Source organism: Zonotrichia leucophrys, chromosome 1, assembly GCF_028769735.1.
Source record: "Zonotrichia leucophrys gambelii isolate GWCS_2022_RI chromosome 1, RI_Zleu_2.0, whole genome shotgun sequence".
Classification (NCBI taxonomy): Eukaryota; Metazoa; Chordata; class Aves; order Passeriformes; family Passerellidae; genus Zonotrichia; species Zonotrichia leucophrys.
The window spans coordinates 72169641-72187182 of record NC_088169.1 but is presented as its reverse complement, the minus strand read 5'-3'; the positions used below and the strand labels follow the sequence as shown (position 1 = coordinate 72187182).

The 17542-nt window shown below is 40.4% G+C and overlaps 2 long non-coding RNA genes across 2 annotated transcripts; one reads left to right on the top strand and one right to left on the bottom strand.

Moving 5' to 3' along the window:
* Positions 1–1767: 1767 nt before the first annotated feature.
* On the bottom strand, positions 1768–9383 carry LOC135456424 (uncharacterized). Its single transcript, XR_010442547.1, has 4 exons — positions 9285–9383; positions 5963–6041; positions 3758–3833; positions 1768–2583 (listed from the first exon to the last, which is right to left on the bottom strand). It is a non-coding gene; the product is annotated as an uncharacterized LOC135456424 (long non-coding RNA).
* A 66-nt stretch (positions 9384–9449) lies between these two features.
* Positions 9450–17305, top strand: LOC135456376 (uncharacterized). Its single transcript, XR_010442529.1, has 3 exons — positions 9450–9539; positions 10004–10150; positions 16907–17305. It is a non-coding gene; the product is annotated as an uncharacterized LOC135456376 (long non-coding RNA).
* The last annotated feature ends 237 nt before the right edge of the window (positions 17306–17542 follow it).

Below are 17542 nucleotides of genomic sequence, written 5' to 3'. Positions count from 1 at the left end.
ATGGCTGCCTTTAGATGACATTAAGAAATTATATTTATTTTTTTACATTTGCATACCTAGTGAGTATAGCCTGAATGTCCTGGGGAAATGCAGCCAGTCCAGCCAAGCCCATGGGCACAGAGCATCATCATAGCACACCCACTTGCCTTTGTGTATTGACAATTCAACTTGCTGTTCACAGGACATGAACACATCTGAACTGTCAATAAAAAACTCTTCAGGTGGTAAAATTTCAGAGTCAGATCTAACATAAAAGGTACAAAGCAAATACCTTTTCATCTGTGCATCAGCCATGCTGAGATCCATACAAGTAATCCCACAAAATGCCGTATTTCAGGCAGGGCCCTATGCTTAAATGGATGTTCAAGGTTTCATGACAGGAATGCAAACACCCTGCTAAGTCTTAAAGCCAGTGTATTTCTCAGGTGGTAGGACTGCAATTTAAAACTCTTATTTCTTCATTCATGACAACCTTGCTGATCTGCACATGATGGATCATTCTGAGATATGTTCCAATGAGATGCATAGGAAGAATGAACTCCTGTGGCTCTTTGAAAAACATGCAGTCAAAAGAGTTGTAGTACAATATTAGTTATCTAATATATACAGTGTGAAGAGTTCATTTCAGGAAACTTTAACAAGCACATTATACAGAAGATCCATTGTTTAAAAGTTGCTAAGAGTTTTCATGGTACAGACAGAAGATATAGTTACAAAATGTAAATAAAAGATACTTAATAATATGGCAAAGGAACTCTGTGAATGAAATTCCTCCTGTGCAGCAGCCCATTCAGGGTTTATGACCACTCAACCCCCAGCAGAGAATTTCAGTCTTTGTGATTTCATCTGGATTTTGCTGACATGCAAAGACGTGTCCTGGATGGAATCTGGAGACCAGAGGAATGAAAAAAGACACTTCAAGTGCACAGAACAGCTTTAAAAAATGCCTTTTTCATCCACTCCCCTTGGCTAGCTTGATTGAATGGTTTAAAATTGCTTATTTTGTTAGCATGCCTAGTTGCTACTGCCTGGCCGTGCACGGCTAGTTTTTTCCTGAGAAATTAAGCTTTCTGAACCAGAGAAACCAATGAAAAACCCTCAAATCTTTGCCCTGCTGGGGCCCTTTTCAAGAGTTCACCTATTTGCTTATGTCACTTTTGTTTGTTTTGCAGTAAATTCAGTGCTGGGGTAGTCCCTTTAGCAACTTACTTGTATGTTTTGCTATTATCTGAAGTAGTACTTAGCCAAGGTCTCCTGGGGGAAGGCAAAGCACAGAACATTTTTTAATCTCATTAACAATTTCATAGGTAAAATGATTTTTAAAAGAGCGCCTTGCTCAACTGCAGGAAAAGAATATTTTTTGAACCTTAGCAAGGAATATTATTGATACTTTGCCATGTACTCTGTTGCTAAGAAAAGGAAATAATTGTAAAAGCCTTATTATCCAAGCCCTAGTCTTAACTGACTAACTCGCCCTTAGTTTCTAGGAGACAAAATGAAAAGAAGTAAAAACTGAATAAGGAACTTGAGATTTTATTTACCAGCTTGTCTTACTCTTTCAGTGCTTCAAAATAGAATGAAATAAAATTGCAAAAAAAAAAAAAATTCTCACTCAGGTAGAGATTGCTCCCCATGGCCTGGTATTTTATCACTGGGGCCTGTCAGCAAAGGTTCTGAGCTCACTCTGGCCCCGGGCTGGCAGCAGCCAGAGGTATTGCCACCACAGAGGGGGTCTCAGTTCCCTTCTCTCCCTCCTGCTCTCAAAACTGCAGTGCAAGACACTCCCTGGAGGGTGGTGAAACCCCTGAACAGCTTCCTCGAAACCTGCTCATAAACTCAGCCCACACACAGCACAACCCAGCCACTTCCATGGGGTTCTCCACAGTGGCCAGATTTATTTGATCATATGGGTGTCATATAGGGTATTAATAGCCAGGAAAGGTGAAATACAGCAAAAATAGAGCTTGGGGTATTGCCCTTAATATGAAATTTAGTAAATATTTGGATTCCAGCAGTACTTGGGTTCAGCACTCAGACAGTCTTTGCCAAATTACACGCGCTCCTTCTTGTCCTAGCCTTTGGGCTTTTGTTTCTTCTCCCTTTCTCAGGAGGGAATAAAAACAGAGAGAACAACCTTCCAGGAAGAAAAAAACCTCAAGAAAATAAGTACAACTTGAGATATTCTTGTAAGGAAGCAAGGCAATTCCAGGAATATAAAGTCTCTCTTGCCCTTTCTCTAGTGAGATGCCAAAGGCTATGTCTACACGGCTCGGTGGCTCTTGAGAAGAGTCCTGGCATGCCTGGTGGGATGCTTACACACATGGCCATGGCCAGGCACCCAGGCTGAGCTGGAAGCTTGTAAACGAGAGCTGAAAGGTGGCAAAGATAAAAAACAGATTCACAAACTACTTCTCAGCCACAACTTACTCTGAGATTAATGGGAGTTCATTTCAGGGCAAAGACAAACAAGCTGGCTGAAAAAACAGGAATGTGAGCTTCTCCTGTCCAGGGATGGATGGGTTTCATCTTGACAGATGCCGTCTAAAAGTCAGAGGTCTCTCCTGAAATAGTTGTCTTCAATCTCTGCACAAAGAACAGTGAATGGACACTTCCAGAAGGTGGTTAGTCCCATTCCATCCTACCCCATCCAAGATTTGTTACCCCAGAGCAGAGCTCATTTCCCTCTACTGTCACTGGGGAGGGTCTAGTGAGTAGGTCCCTAGCTCACTCTGTCCTCAGTCTTTTTCCACTTGTGCTTCATTGTGGGCAAGTCCAGGGGTGACTGGAAGGTCTGTTATGGCACTGCTGTGGTCCAAGGACTATGGTGAACTGTCTCTTCAGACACATGCTATGGTTTGAAGATTATGTATATGTTAATCCTGCAGCGAGCTGGTGCTTGGCAGGGATTGAAAAGAGCGTATTCAGTCTACAGCTTTTAAATTGCACCAGAGCTTAGAGTTCATCTGCAAACTTACCGGAATGCTCGTACACAGAAAAAAATCATCTGACTTCATGCTCACCAGATGTACCTCAGTGGCAGGGCTGATTTTGCAAAAGTAGTTGTAAGGTCCAATTTAAAGATCAGTTTGTTTGGATTGGAAATTGTTTAAGAATCACTTGGCTTTCAAGTCAGTGAGTATTCTGTTTTAGTAGAGATTTTCTAGATATGACTTGCATGAAAACAGGCTCAGCTGACCTTCTCTTTCAAAAATTTGTTTTCTGTATGCTCCTTTTACTAAAGGTCAGGAGTAAACTCAACACCTCAGATAATAATAATGGTGTTAAAGTTACTCCAATGTACATTTTGCATAGAAGTAGCCTAAAAAGGGAACATGGATTTATAAATTGCCTCAAGATCACTTCAAGCATGGTTCAATAGCTTCTGCTGCCACGCTGGTCCGTAACACCATGACATCTTCTCAGTAATGTAGGTACAACCTGCTCTGGCCGGTATACAGTGGTCAGGACACCCCAGAAGAAATGGAACTGGAGCAGCTGGAGGCTCTCTGCAGACTACACTAGTCAAGGAGGTGGCATCCATTTACTTTAGCTTTATAAGGTATCAAAAAGCTATTTGATACCTTTATACTTATAAGGTATCAAAAAGCTGCAAGTCTGGTTTAAGCCAGTGGTCTAGCCTGCTCTATAAGCAGTGCAAAGATGGGGTCCCTCTGGAGTTGAGCCAGCTTAGTCGTTTAGGCTGGGGAGGGACCTTGTCACACGTGCCTGGGCCACATATTTGGATGAGGTGCCTAACCTTTAGATGTCTGACAGAAGTCTTCCCAACAAGGCAAAAGGGAACTGATTCTGGGCCAAACACTTGGAGGTTTTACCTGCAAGTAAAAAATGTGAGTGAGTGTAATCACTGACACAAGTGGTCACCAGGATGGCAACAGGGTGCCAAGACAAATTCCAGCTGGGGAGAGCATGGTTTTCTCCTTTGAGCAGATTGTAACTTCTGTACATTACCTGAAGGGTTAAAAGCTTAAATCTTGGCAGAGACAAGGATAGTGGGTTTTTCATGAGGTTTAGGGATGTGGAAAGGGCAGATTACCCCATTGTCACCTTTTGCCTACTCCTTTTACCAACTGCTGACATGAAGTGGAATTTTTCTGAAGATGAGGATTAATGTAATAGCTGCTTTTATTCCTCAGTATTTTTTTGGATGAAATTTGATCACTCTTCTCCACATTCCTATTCCTCACCTGCTCTGGGAAGCAAACACAATTATTTGAAAACAAAAGCAGTCCAGGCCAAAAATGTCAGACTATATCTCACTTGAACTCTCACCAATAGTTCTCTTTTTAAATGCAGTTAATTCATTTACAGTCTGATCACTGTGAAAACCAACTAACTCTGAATTTCTTTAATAAGGGATTTCTAAATACTTTAATAGCTGTATTTATTTCTAGATATGCACTGGCCAAGACAATAAGAATAATATGTAAGCTGTCTCTTGTTCTGGACATACAAGGATAGCAAAATTAAAATATTACAGTACCGCAGCATCTTTGGGGGATTAATATCATGATGTTATTGAGGGCATTGACAGAAATCCTAATCAAGAATGGATAGGCTGACCTAAGGCCTGGATCTCATTTGTCCAGTTCTGGTCAGAGTAAGGTGGTGTCGGTGTCTCCCAACACCTGCACCCAGGTGTCCTTTGGCAGGGTGGCTTGTACAGCTTGGGAAACATTGAGAACTGTTCCTAAAAGATTGTATATTCCTAGAAGATAGTGTATTACAAAAGTCTTTCACAGCTCCTGCACAGGCTCTCATCTAACCTTTTATTTTAGTTTCTGTTTGCAGAAGCTCTTTGTCTGTTTTTTTCTTAAAGATGATTTTGGAAGGTATCAGTTTCCTCAAAATGCCTTCAAGGGCCAGAGCTGTAATGTAAACACCAATAAAGATGAAGGAATGGGTTTTCGTTAACATTTTGGTCAGAGAACTTTCACTTGAGTGGCTAGAATCAGTGGCTTTAACATTTAAGAATAATTGTATTTTGGAAGTATGTTGCTGAGCAAGATCTGAAATGAAGAATCCACATTTTCACAAGCTAGAGAGTTTTATAGTTTTGAGGATTGTAATGTCTTGCTTGCAGTTGTTTCCTTTCCCATCCATTTTATTCAGAAATTCAAAGAAAAAAAATCTGTGTGAAGAGCAGATGCAACTCACTTCATTAAATGCTGAAAAGCCTCATAATAAAAATTAAAACACATGTCTAATTCATTCCCTTTAACTGCATAAATACCCACACATTTTTTAATCACATTAAACATGTATTTTCCTAATGGTTACAATAAAAAATGCAAGAAAAATACTTAGGAACACATGATAATTCAGTGTTATCTGATTTAGCAAGTCAATTAACCAGATCAAGGCCAGATCTTATGCTTCTTTTGCTTGACTCCTGCTGAGTTGAATATGACTTTTGCTATTCAGAGATCAAGTAACCACACTGTTAATTGTACTAGAGGTACACAAAGGGCATTAGAGGGAAACATAATCTGACAGGAAAATCAGAGAAGCCATAGGATGGAAACAACTGCCAGACTTTATACAGGATAACAGCCTGCTATGCAAATGAGAGAGACAGCTAGGAGGAAGTTTCAGTTCTGTCCAAATATTTTATTTTTATTGTGCTGTAATAATGAGCCAGCACAAGGATGACTGTGGTTGAAAACTGAGTTAGAGTGAGGCACTAAGTCAGGCCAAGAATGCACCAAAGTACATCCCTGGAGCCAGTTCACAGCAGCAGCTGCTTGGTGTGCGCTGGAGAACTCCCAGCTTTATCTGCAATTGCAGTTAGGGATCGAAGGATCCTTTTCACTCACATTTGTATCACTCTGCTTTTAGAGCCTGGCAGCAGCATCAGAAACACCTGAACCCTCCCTTACAGGAGAGCATGAAAAGCAAAACACATATGGGGTCCAATGGCAGAAGGAATAAAGCCAGGGCTCACATTCAGTGATGGACGCAGTTTTCTTCCTTCTTTATTGTAGAAAGTCTGCTGTTCTGCAATAAATATGAAGGGAGAGAACCTGGGGAAAGGCAGGGAGAATAAAAATTAAAAAAAAAGTAAATTCAGTGGGGTTGAGAAAACTGCACATGTAGGAAGGGGTTCTGGAACTGAAACGTTCCCCCGGATGCTGATTGCACGCCTACTGTGGAATTGCTTTGATAGCCACATTTACAGCAGGAGAGGAATATCTGAAAGGAGGTGATGGAGGCAGAAGAGGAGGAACTCGTGGTCTTTTGACACTGGGGAGGAGATGCAGCTTCATGGGAGCAGAGATATACAAATATAGTTATTGGCAAAACCCACACTTTTTATTAAAAGGATTTCTTGTAGCACTCAGACCCATGACTACTCAACTGGGTGATTTTTCCCAGTATAAATATTAATTTTCACCCCTTTTCCTTGTAGCATCTTAGGCGAGCTGGTGTAACCTGTGAAAAAGTTTTCTTTAAAATCTCAGTGTATTGGGCTCTGGCCAGCCTGCTCTCCCGCAAGGGAGCTGCTTCACTGGTGTCAGCTGGTGGGTGTGCTGTGGAGCAGAATCCGACCTTTTGACCCCCACGTATTCCAGAAATAATTTGGGAAATGTGGAAGTTTTTCTTAGCCTTCAGCTCTGCGGTGGTTTGTAATCAAAGCCAATACAGAGCAGTAACAAAAGGAAGCTGTCACATTGATAACTCTGCACTGAATACAAGTGTAAATGCTCTCTATCCACAAACAGCTACTTTTTGGTGCCATTCATCTTCTGAATGCATGCTCTGATTTTACTTTGGCTCTTTTGTAGATGTTTGTTTTTGCAATTTGGACAGGTGAAACCAGCAAGTATGCAATTTGTGTAAACTAAGTGGTCTGTTAAGTGAAAAAAGCTTTAAAGTATACTGGCTCCAGCTCTGATTTCCACTCCAGCAATTCCAGCACAAGGACAGGACATGTGGATGAGTTCTTTATTTTGAAAGCAAGTTCCTTTAGAAGAACAGAATGATTTTTGAAAGGTGTGGATACATATGAATTATGAGATTTCTAAAAAAGCCCCAAGAATAAAAAAAACATCCCAATGACCCAAAACCTCAGAGGCAAAAAAAACCCCAAAACAAGTAACCTGTGAGTGAACTTAAAGGCTGTTATACTACTTTTTTTAAAAGTAAGCTGACAATCTGTGTTTCAAAATGAAGACTGTTCCATGGAAGTGATCTATGGCTGAACTATTTTGCTATGTCTTAGTATTAAAAAACAACCCATCTGAAATTTTTCCCACTAGATATTCTGATGAAAACCAGACTAATGGCATAGGTCCAAAGGAATTAATGGAGATATATCAATTTGTACCTACTGCAGGTTTAACTCTTGATTTGTATTCAAGAGCTTCAGCTCTTAGGAACACAACTAAACACTGATTTTCTCTATAGTGTTACTTAGCAATGGATGCTGTAAAATACCTCTAAGCTGAGAACAAGAACAAAGAACCGGGGAGAACTGAACACAAGAATAAAGCTCTAAATGAACTTGGCATTTATCATTGGTCAACCTCTTGTAACTGAGAGCTGAACTTTGCTCGCTCAGGCATCTCTACAGCTCATGCTGTTGTGGGAAATGAGCTGTGTGACACCATCAGTGACAGCAGCAATGGCTGTGCTGGGCAGGTCACCACTCAGGAGGAGATGTTTTGTCCTGTGGGTAGCCCATGTTGGTTCTGATGTCTTTTGGATCAAAGGCAGTGAGCTCAGCTCCAATGCAACAGACAGTGGAGTGGCCTGCATATTTTTGCCCAAGAAAAACAAAAAAATATTTTAAAAGTATAGGTCAAATAAGCTAATATCATCCCACCGGATTTCTAATAAATTCTAGCAATTTTAGAGATAAAAATAACATTAATTGAAGCACTACCAGCTAAAATAAAACCAGTTCTTCCCAGCAGAGGAAAGACCTACACAGTCTTGATGATGATATGGACAAAATGGGAAATGGGTAAAATGACAACTGCACAAAAAGAGTAAATTCATCCTGCCACCACCCATCTAATGTGCTGCTTCATACATCCACCCTTAAAAGAATATATCTTTAAACCATTTATTTCTCTACCGGTGGGCCGTTAAAGTGCCCTGGAAAGAGGTAAGATATCTATTTTGTAATAACTTTTACTTTACCAGCAGGTGAGGCAAATTTTGAAGAGATGAAGCACCAAATTTGATTTAGTGATCTTGACATTATGAACAAGATCTCTATTCAGAGTTTCATACTCTCCTATGTTTTAAGGGTTACTGTGAGACCTCTGTGGAAATAACCTTGGAGTGGGAGCTGGATGGGCAGAAGGAAAATAAAGTCCCACTTCACAACAATGTTTTCAAAGACCAAAGCAGCACTTTATCTCATTCATCTCTGACCATGTCATGACCATGGACTGGTCTAATAGGAAAAATGCTTCAAATGTTAGTAACTAAAATATGTTAAAAAAAATGCAGAAATAGCCTAATTTCTGTATTGTGCATAAAATATCATGATTAGTTTCAAGAAGATGACCTTGGATCTTGTGTTAATCCAGCAGGAACTTATTTTTGTCTCAAGTATGAAAAGGAAGAAATGACAAAATAGCTGTTCAAGTTAGCTTAATGCAGCCACACTTCCATTTACTAGCAGTTCAATGGTATTATGCTCATCTTTGTACATTCTTAATGTTGGCTGTTGATTTCTTTTTCTTCCTATTTTGTTGAGCTCTGTAAGGTCATCCAGAATCATTCACATGAATCTAAAATATGGCATGATATTTATTTACTGTCACTTATTTCTTTGCCAAAATAGAAAATGGCTGTAGACTAAAAATAGATCCTTGCATTATTCCCTATGGTCTATTCAAACTCAAGAAGCTGGAGCCATTAATAGAGACAAATTAAAATGCATGTGGCTGATAAAATTTAACACATATAACAGAAGTTGAGAGATGCTCAGAGCCTGTAGTTTTTAATGAGAAAACAAACCAATAAATCATATCAAATGATTCATATAAACATGTAATAAGAGCATCTATTTACTTGTCCAAACCTTGAGAAAAGTAATTTGTTAGTTTGAGCACTGCAGTCGTTGCTGAGTGCTTTTCTCTGCCTTCAGATTTTGATGTACGAACCAGATTCACTGTCTGGAAATTAATTGGATGTTGTAAACTTTTCTTTTGGATTTTGATTTCCTTTGGTCTCCCAGACTGCTTGCAAGGATATTATGATCATTAAATATATGCCTATTTCTTTAGATATTTAAGAGAAATTCAGTTCACCTGGTGCTCCTGGTTGTTGGAAAGGAACTCCTTGCCCTCCAGCCATCAGTTCTCATGCAGTGACTGCCTGCTTTGCCACAGCCAAAGCCTAGTGCAAACCCCACTGCTGAGCACAGGTGTTGCCTGTAACATGCAGATGTAGTAAACATGTCCTCTCTCTCCCATCTGACTTCAGTCCTGATGTACCACTGGAGCTTTGACAGCAATAATGAACTCCTGCTCCACCATAACAACAGACAAGGGAGAAAAACAAAGGTACAGGGCTGCTTTATTTAGGCACATATTTTAGCCAGAACTTTGTGTGCGGTGAAAGAACTGAGGGAAAAATCTCTTTGCTTCATCTGTTAGTGGCAGAAAGAACCACAGCTATAGAGAGAACTTCCTATAAATTCACCACTTCAAAATTACTTAGGGATACTTTGGGAATCACTATAAACAGATATAGAGAAGAAATTGAACAGATTTTAGAAATGAAATAATATTTGTTTAGAAAAGGACACCTGCACTGTATAAAAGAATGCTGAATATTTCTTAGAGGGTCTTAGGGGCTGTCTCTTCCTTAGGAACCTCTGCTGCTAAAAATTGCCTTTCATTGGTATCAAGTGTTAAGCAACATGTAACACCTCTGTTTTTGGCCTCTTGAAGTTACTGCAATCAACTTAATGAATTCTCACAAAGCACTTGCTTCTGCCTGACCCTACTGTGTTTTCCACAAGCAGGGGCACACCTGTTGTGGAAGTGGCTGTAGGATGCTATCCATGAAAATGAATTCCACACCTATATGGTTGAGAGGAAGGGATGGTTTAAGGATGCTGTCACGGTTCATACTGGTGGATTAGGCACAGGACACCAGACTACTAGCAAAGGTGAGCTGAGCATTTGATTTTGTTATTGGGCACACTGTTGCTGTGATCTTCAAAGCTGTGGTCTCCTTTACAGTGAAGATGGAGATGCTTTTTCATTACAGATAGAGAAGGCATATATTAGTTTCAGAAACTGCAAGTCAGGGATGTTTGCTAGCTGGAATTGTCCCTTAAATCTCTTTGTTGATTGTGGTACTGATGATATTTCATGAAAGATGAATTATATATGTCTTTAAAGTGTCAATTTTATCATGTCCATTAACATAGAAAGACTTGTATTGCTTGAGGATATGAACAGCACCTTATCCCCACAGAAGAAATTACTGGGGTCCTCTGAATTGTCCTGTTCTGAAGAATACATGAAGGACTGTGTGACAGGAGGAAGTGCAGCTGGCTCTGTTGAACTACTCCTACATATTTTTTTTAAACTTGCCTATTTTTGTTGGATTTTATTCTTGACAATATCCCTGAAGTATTTATGACCAAAATTCTTTGCACATGATTACTAACTCTTGAAAAGAGTCTTTTTCTCAAGAGATCATTAGATGGCTGGCATGGTTGACCACAAAGGAAAGGCAGAAATTTCATTCAGAAATCAAAGAAGAAAGACATGAAAGAGAAAGCTAAAAGGAAAGGGAAAAGGGAGTTTGAATATGCCTTATATAGGCCTATTGAGTTCACATTTTATTTTACTGGGTAACAGGAGGAACAGTACTGAACACTGCAGTGAAGCTCCAGGGAGCTTTTTAATTCTTTCCTTGCATCCCAGAATTGATTGTTTTCTGAAAACAGGTACCTCAGGACTCTCTGAGTAGCTTCTAGCTTTTTACTATGTCTTCCTTTGTTTTCACACTGGTGACTCTCTTATTCCCAGACCCAGAAAAGCCATATGACTCTCGTTCCCTAATGCATGAACTGTTCCAACTAAACTGTTCCAAATTTTAGCCTGCATGAATAGCAGGAGCTGATTCTGTCACCTTTCATGTATTGCTGTGTTCTTATTTACCTGTGTATGAACTGATTTTGCTGGATGGACATGATTTTAAGAAATCTTAAAATTTACAGGCTGAAGGAACAAGAGGCTCTGTCCTGGAGTCCCTTTTCTTAGTCTGTGGTTTCACTCCTCAACCTCCCAACTTCTGAACTAACTAATTTCTTCCACAAATGTGTATCAGGCAAGACCTATTGATTGGCCCCACTGCCTTTCTATTTAAAATGAAATATTGACTTTTCACTGTAAAATGATACTTTCTTCCCCCCTTTCATGCTTAAACCAAAAAGGCATGGATATATTGCATCAAGCTTTTGGAGGCTGGGGTTAGAGAAGGGCAGTCCCTCTTGAGATCTTGTTGTATCATGTTATTTTGAATGAAAGCACAGTGAGAATTTGGCCACTGCAGTAAGTCTTCCTGAGCTGGAATGAGAAGAGGCTCCATAATTGCACTTCTGAGTTGCTGATGCAGAGGGAGGCTAGAAAGGATGGACTTGATGGCCTGCACGGACTTGTTCTCTTTCTTTACCTGCACTCTGACACCTGCACAAGGTTAAAGAGAAAATCTGTTAAATGACTCTATCACAACTTGAGGTAACCATGCAGCAGCAGTTGCCCTTAAAGGCATCTGTCAGAGACACTCTGGATGTGACTGTGAAAGGCCACTGCTGTCTCCTTTACATACTGGTGGGATGTTGAAGATCACTGGGCACTGCTTGCAAGAGATGCAGAGTCAGGTTCTAATCTCATTTGAATCCAAGTAACTCCACTGAGTTTGTGCCGTTTATATTTGATTTACACCACCTGAAGACCTAAGAAGAAGTGTGTGAGGTTGCTTATTTTTATAATATAAATTCAAGAAATTCAAACTCACCAGGAACAATCAATGTCTATCGTCAGCTATTCAATTTGCATTGTCAGAAATTTTTGCCTTTTTACTGGAACAGAAACCCCCAAAACCTTTGTATTAGCTGGAAACTGTAACATTAAACCCCGGATCAAATACCCAAGACTTATGTTAGTTCTGCACAAATCTTTATAGTGGTCCCTGGTGAGTTTAACTAAAGTTAGCAAATGCTGAAGTCTATCTAGTGACTCTCTGGGCATTGTACATGACTTCTGCCTGGCAGATGGACTCTATGGAATTGAAGCAGAAGGAGAGTTTAAAAAAGGCAGCTGGGCATTAACTGGGAGGCAGTATGACATGGACTCAGCTGGTCAACAGCAGAGGAGTTTCTAGCCTAAACTTACTGTTTACTTATTTTTTTATCTTTTCCAGATTAAAGACAGAGTAGAAAATGAGTAAGCCCCCTTAATGATAGGATATATGCAGAACAAATAATGTCTCCCAAACAGTCTTCATGTACTTCTATTTATAGCGAGCTGAGGACCTAGAAAACCATGGAGTAAATCTGTTTTTCTGAGGGCTCTTGCTGTACTCTACACTGCAACCTAATTTGTGCAATAAAAACCAAACATAAGGTGGTACTGTCCTGGCAGAGCAGACTTGCTGTGTCTGCATGTCCTATCTTTTCTGTTGCAGATCTAATGGTCATTTTACTTTCTGATATAAGTTAAGATCACCACTGTTGAGGCTTTCAAGTTAGTAACAAAACACATAAGAAAATTAACTTGTGCTCAGTTTATGCATATAACTAAGTTATATGCAAGGAAAATTTTACAAGTAATGCATAAAATATGATGAGAGTAATTTATAAAATTAATAACTGGATTTTGTTATTTTATGAAGTAGTGATTTGAACTTGTAGGCTAAATTTTGTCTTCAGTTCTCACAGAATTAATTTTTTTCCAATTTAGGCTGGTGCAACTGAGCAGAATTTGCTCAGTATGTTTAAAATAGAGACAGAAATTACTCATAACCAAGGCACTTCTTCACTACTATTCACACTTGCTCCCTTAGCACTTTTGTTGCTGTTGTTTTTTTTCTATGGCAGCAAACAAACAAATTAACATAAATATTATTTGGTAGGTTGTTCTATTTAAAAGTGTTGAGACCATGGAGAGAAAACACATTAATGATGAGAGCTACATGAAGATCCACCTCCTGCAGACTTTGGGTCTCTGTGATTTGAGCAACCACTCTAAATTATTCTCAAGGTTTCCAGACCAATTTTGTTCAACCTTTAGTTAAAGATCACTTCTAGCAGGCAACCAGTTTTATTAATCGCTTGGGTGGTCACATAAGCCAGTGTGCTCTCTACACATATGTCTTGTAATAACTCTACAGTGACCATAAAACTGCTGCACGTTTTATTATATGGTGACATATAGGCAGGAGAGAAGACGTTATAGCTGTAGGTGAAGCATATTTCTTGTAGCCTGGAGTAGTGAATGAAACTGATACTCGGGATTTAGAAAGAAAACCCCATCACTAGAGACAAAATTACAGTGTGGTGCTGCTTTTCCTTCCCACCAGTGTTTCTGCAGGGAGATCTGCAGTGCAGCCTGCAATTCCAGTCCACAAGGGCACCTATTTTTAGCCGCCCAGTGCTTGCTGGTTGCAGCACTTCACATCACACAAGCATGAGGGTCCTGGGTGACTGTGGTGAGGCCCCCCATTATCAGAAAGCTGCACTAAGAGGCTGCCACTCTTGCAGGAAAAAAAATTCTTGTTTGTGAATTTCTGGAGCAAGGATGATCCTCCAGGCACCCCTTTGCCTTTCTGCTGCCCCCAGTGAGGATGGGGACCTGGGGGGCATCCAGGGTGGGCACAGGGGTATTGGGCTGTTGTGTTTGTCTGTACCTCGCTGCAGCCATGCCTGTCCTGGTGCTGGTACTGCTGCCTAGGGAGCAAATTGTTGGGTGCATTCAGTGCAGCTGGCCCTCGCCTGATGTCAACCCGCGTGTACTGGCTATAGATGGGTGAAGTAAAAACAGCCCCTGCTTTCCTGTTTACGCACTCAGGCTTCCTCTGAGAAGTTCTTGAATAAAAACAGCTGGGCTTGACAAAATAGCCTTTCTATTTATTGCGTTGGGAGCAAGCATAGTGATGGTGGAAAGGGGCTGGCTTGACCTAAATGGCCTGCTGGCGGCTGTGGGTGGGGTGACTCCGGGTGGCTACGCAGAAGGGGGCTGCTTGTGGCCTGGTTGGTGTGCTAGGCCCTGGGTCCAGGGGCAGCCCATGCTTACCACACTCCACCACACTTATAATCCCTTTTGTGAGAGACCAGGAAAGAGAAAAAGTTCATTTTAGTGGCTTTGTGGCATCCCAGGCTCCTTCCTTCTACCCTGATGAATTCCTTCTTCTAGTCCTTCCCAGTTAGGTTGTTAAAACTGGATTTTGGGTGTTTTCCAAGACTAGTAAAGGAGATGTATTTTCAAATATGACTAGAGAAGCATTTCTATAGATAGGAAGATGTTATATCCTGTGTCTTAATAGTCTTCGGGGCAGTGGCTGTGACAACTGTTGTTCCTTAGTTCACTGTGAGAAGCAGAACCTAAATTATTCTTAGAGACATGGACACAGGATTACTGCAGTTGAAAGGGACCTTGGAGGTCATCCAGGCAAAACTTCTGCTCAAGTCAGGGCTAACAAAGATATGAGGAAATGGAATGAAGCTGTGTCAAGGGAAGTTCACAGTTTGAATATTAGGAAAAGGTTCTTCCCACAGAGGGTGGTCAGGCACTGGGACAGGCTCCCGGGGGAAGCAGTCACAGTACCAAGACTATCACAGTACAAAGAGTGTCTGGACAGTTCTCTTATCCAGAAGGTTTACTTTTAGGTATATACTTTTAGGTAGTTCTGAGAGAAAGAGGGGTCTGGACTGATCCTTATGGGTCCCTTCCCACTTGAGGTATTCTCTGATTCAATGATTCTAACTTACAGCTAGATGCTGCTAGGTGTGTTTTAAATACCTCAAAGGACGGAGATGCCACCAGCATCTCCAAGCCCCTGTTCCAGTTCTGCACTACCCTCGTCAGACCTGGTCAGATTTTCCCTTGTTACAGCCTTTTACTGCTGCTTCTTGTCCCTTCCCGTGTTTCCTTTTTAAGTCTCCTCTACAACCTCTCACTATGTAGTTCAAGACCTCAATTACACCCCTCCTTAGTCTTCTCCACATTGAAAGACTCATCTTATCAAATACCAGTTGCTCCAGCCCCCACACCTCTGCTGGAGATATTCCTAGCTGGACTAAATCTGTCTCATAAATGGGCTCAGTTAAATTACTCAGTTAATTGGGCTCAGTACTCCAGACAGAGACACAAAAGTACCCAACAGAGTCAGCAACTTCTTCCTTTTGTCTTCTTGTGACTAGCTTGCTAATGCAGCCAATGCATGGTTAGTATTTGAAAGATGCACTGATTGTTCATATTTAGCTTGTTGTCCAAGACCAGCCCACACTTCCTTGCAGAGCTGCAGTCCTCAGTCTGTTCTCCTGCATCAGGTCAGTGTCAGCTCTGGCACATATCTCTGAGGAACATTGCTCTTCAACGTCATTCTTTCAAAGTGTTGACTGTTGCTCTCTCAGCCTGCCAGCCTGGAAAGTCTTTCACCCATCTTGGAACCTGCCCAGGATCCGTGTCTGCCCAGGGGGTGGTGCCATGAGGGATATGTCAACAGCCCCGCTGATGTTGAGGCAAATGACATGAACTGCTTTGTTTCTCCACAAAACCAGTCCTCCTATTGTGGAGGGTGGCTGAGTTGGCCAGGCAGTTTGTCATTGGTAAATTTATGCCGGTTTTTCCCAGTCAGCTTCCCCTCCTTCCTAAAAATGACTCCTGTGAGGATTTCTCTGTACCAGAATTACCAGAACCAAGGTAATTCTGACTATTCTGTATTACTCCATCTCCTTGATTTTTGAGGTTATTTTTGACTGTCTGTAATATTCTTCATGTTTGGGAATTATTGCTTTTAGTAGTCTGGACTAAGATGTAAATATGAGGCCTAGAACCTAAGGAATCAATTAACTATTCCTTAGAGTTATCCACATCCCCTAAAAAACCAGTGTTTCTAATTTTTAGGTGTTTGGCAAGATACAATTACACATAGAAGACAGATAGCTTTCCATTTCTTTATTTACCAGAGACAGGATAACATCATAGCAGTGGAAAAATTTGAAAATAATAATATAGGTCAAAATTACGAAGAATATATGAAAATCAGAATACAGTTGTAATTCTGTATATCCCAAGTGAGGTGTCTATTAAAACAGTTAAATGTGTTTTCAAGTATAAGAGTTTGTACAGTGCAGCTCATTTGAAATTAAAGATCTTGAAGTCATTTTGATGGGCTTTAAACTAAAAATGTGTGTCTAATTTTATAAACCAGAATCTCTCACCAGTGAGAAAGCCCAGAGCTCCAAACTCTACCATTTGAACAGCAACAATACTATTGAAAGAACCTAGTAATAGGTCAATGTTGGTATGTATAAGCCAAGCAGCAAAGGGCAAAAAAATACTCATTCATTCACTGGAAGTTAGGTGATCTGTTCAAGGAAACAAGCTTTTTGGTGTATCTGGATTGAGAAAAACAGGGTGAAAAAAGTTCACCTGCCTCTTCTGTCTTAGGTTAAATTGTGAACATTTTTTTCAGTGCTGCCAGTTTTGAGAGCTTAATTTCAAATGTGTATGAGGTGGCACTGGACGTGGTGCCCCTACATGATCAGACAGCCATTCAACGAGCCAAAATTAATTGCGCAGTTCAATCAAATCAATTAAGAAGTGAGAAAGGATTCTATAATTTAAAAAATATCCTTTTAAATTTCATCTCATTGCTGGATTTCATTGTTCATTTGCTGTTGTTCCAGGCATAAGCCATTTGGCTTACACACATGTCTGGCCCACATTCCTGCAAGAGGTCTGCACTTACTACGGTGAGAGAGTCCATCAAAGAAAAAGAGAGAGATGTGAAGAGAAGATTCTTGGAAATTTGATGACTGGAAAAATGGTAGTTCTTGCCAAGGATTTTTCTGAAGACTGGAAAAAACAACAGGACTGGGGACCAGCTATCTGTGGGGTAAAGGAACTTTTAGCGTTGACGTCTTCCATTCCTCAGAAAGACACAAATTCCAGCCCATTAATCTCTGGTGGGGTCAGCAAGGTCTCCTGCTGTTCATAGTGCATCGGCAGTCAAAAATATTCTCAAAACATTTCAATAGGATTTGAGAGCTCTATCCAAAACATTTCTTAAACTGTCATCTGACAAATAGTATTTTTAGCACAGCCTGATATTTATTAAAAGCTTAAGAAGCTGAACAAGGTATCATGAGTTAAGAGTTTACAAAAAGCTGAAAATCTTTTTATTAGTAACAACACTGACATTGCTACTAAATCTTACAGGGTATTTATTAGTGAAAATGATAATAACTTTATAAATCTAGACAGTGTGTGACAATAGATACTGATTTAAAGAGAAAATCAGTTTGAGCTATGGTAAGAAGAGG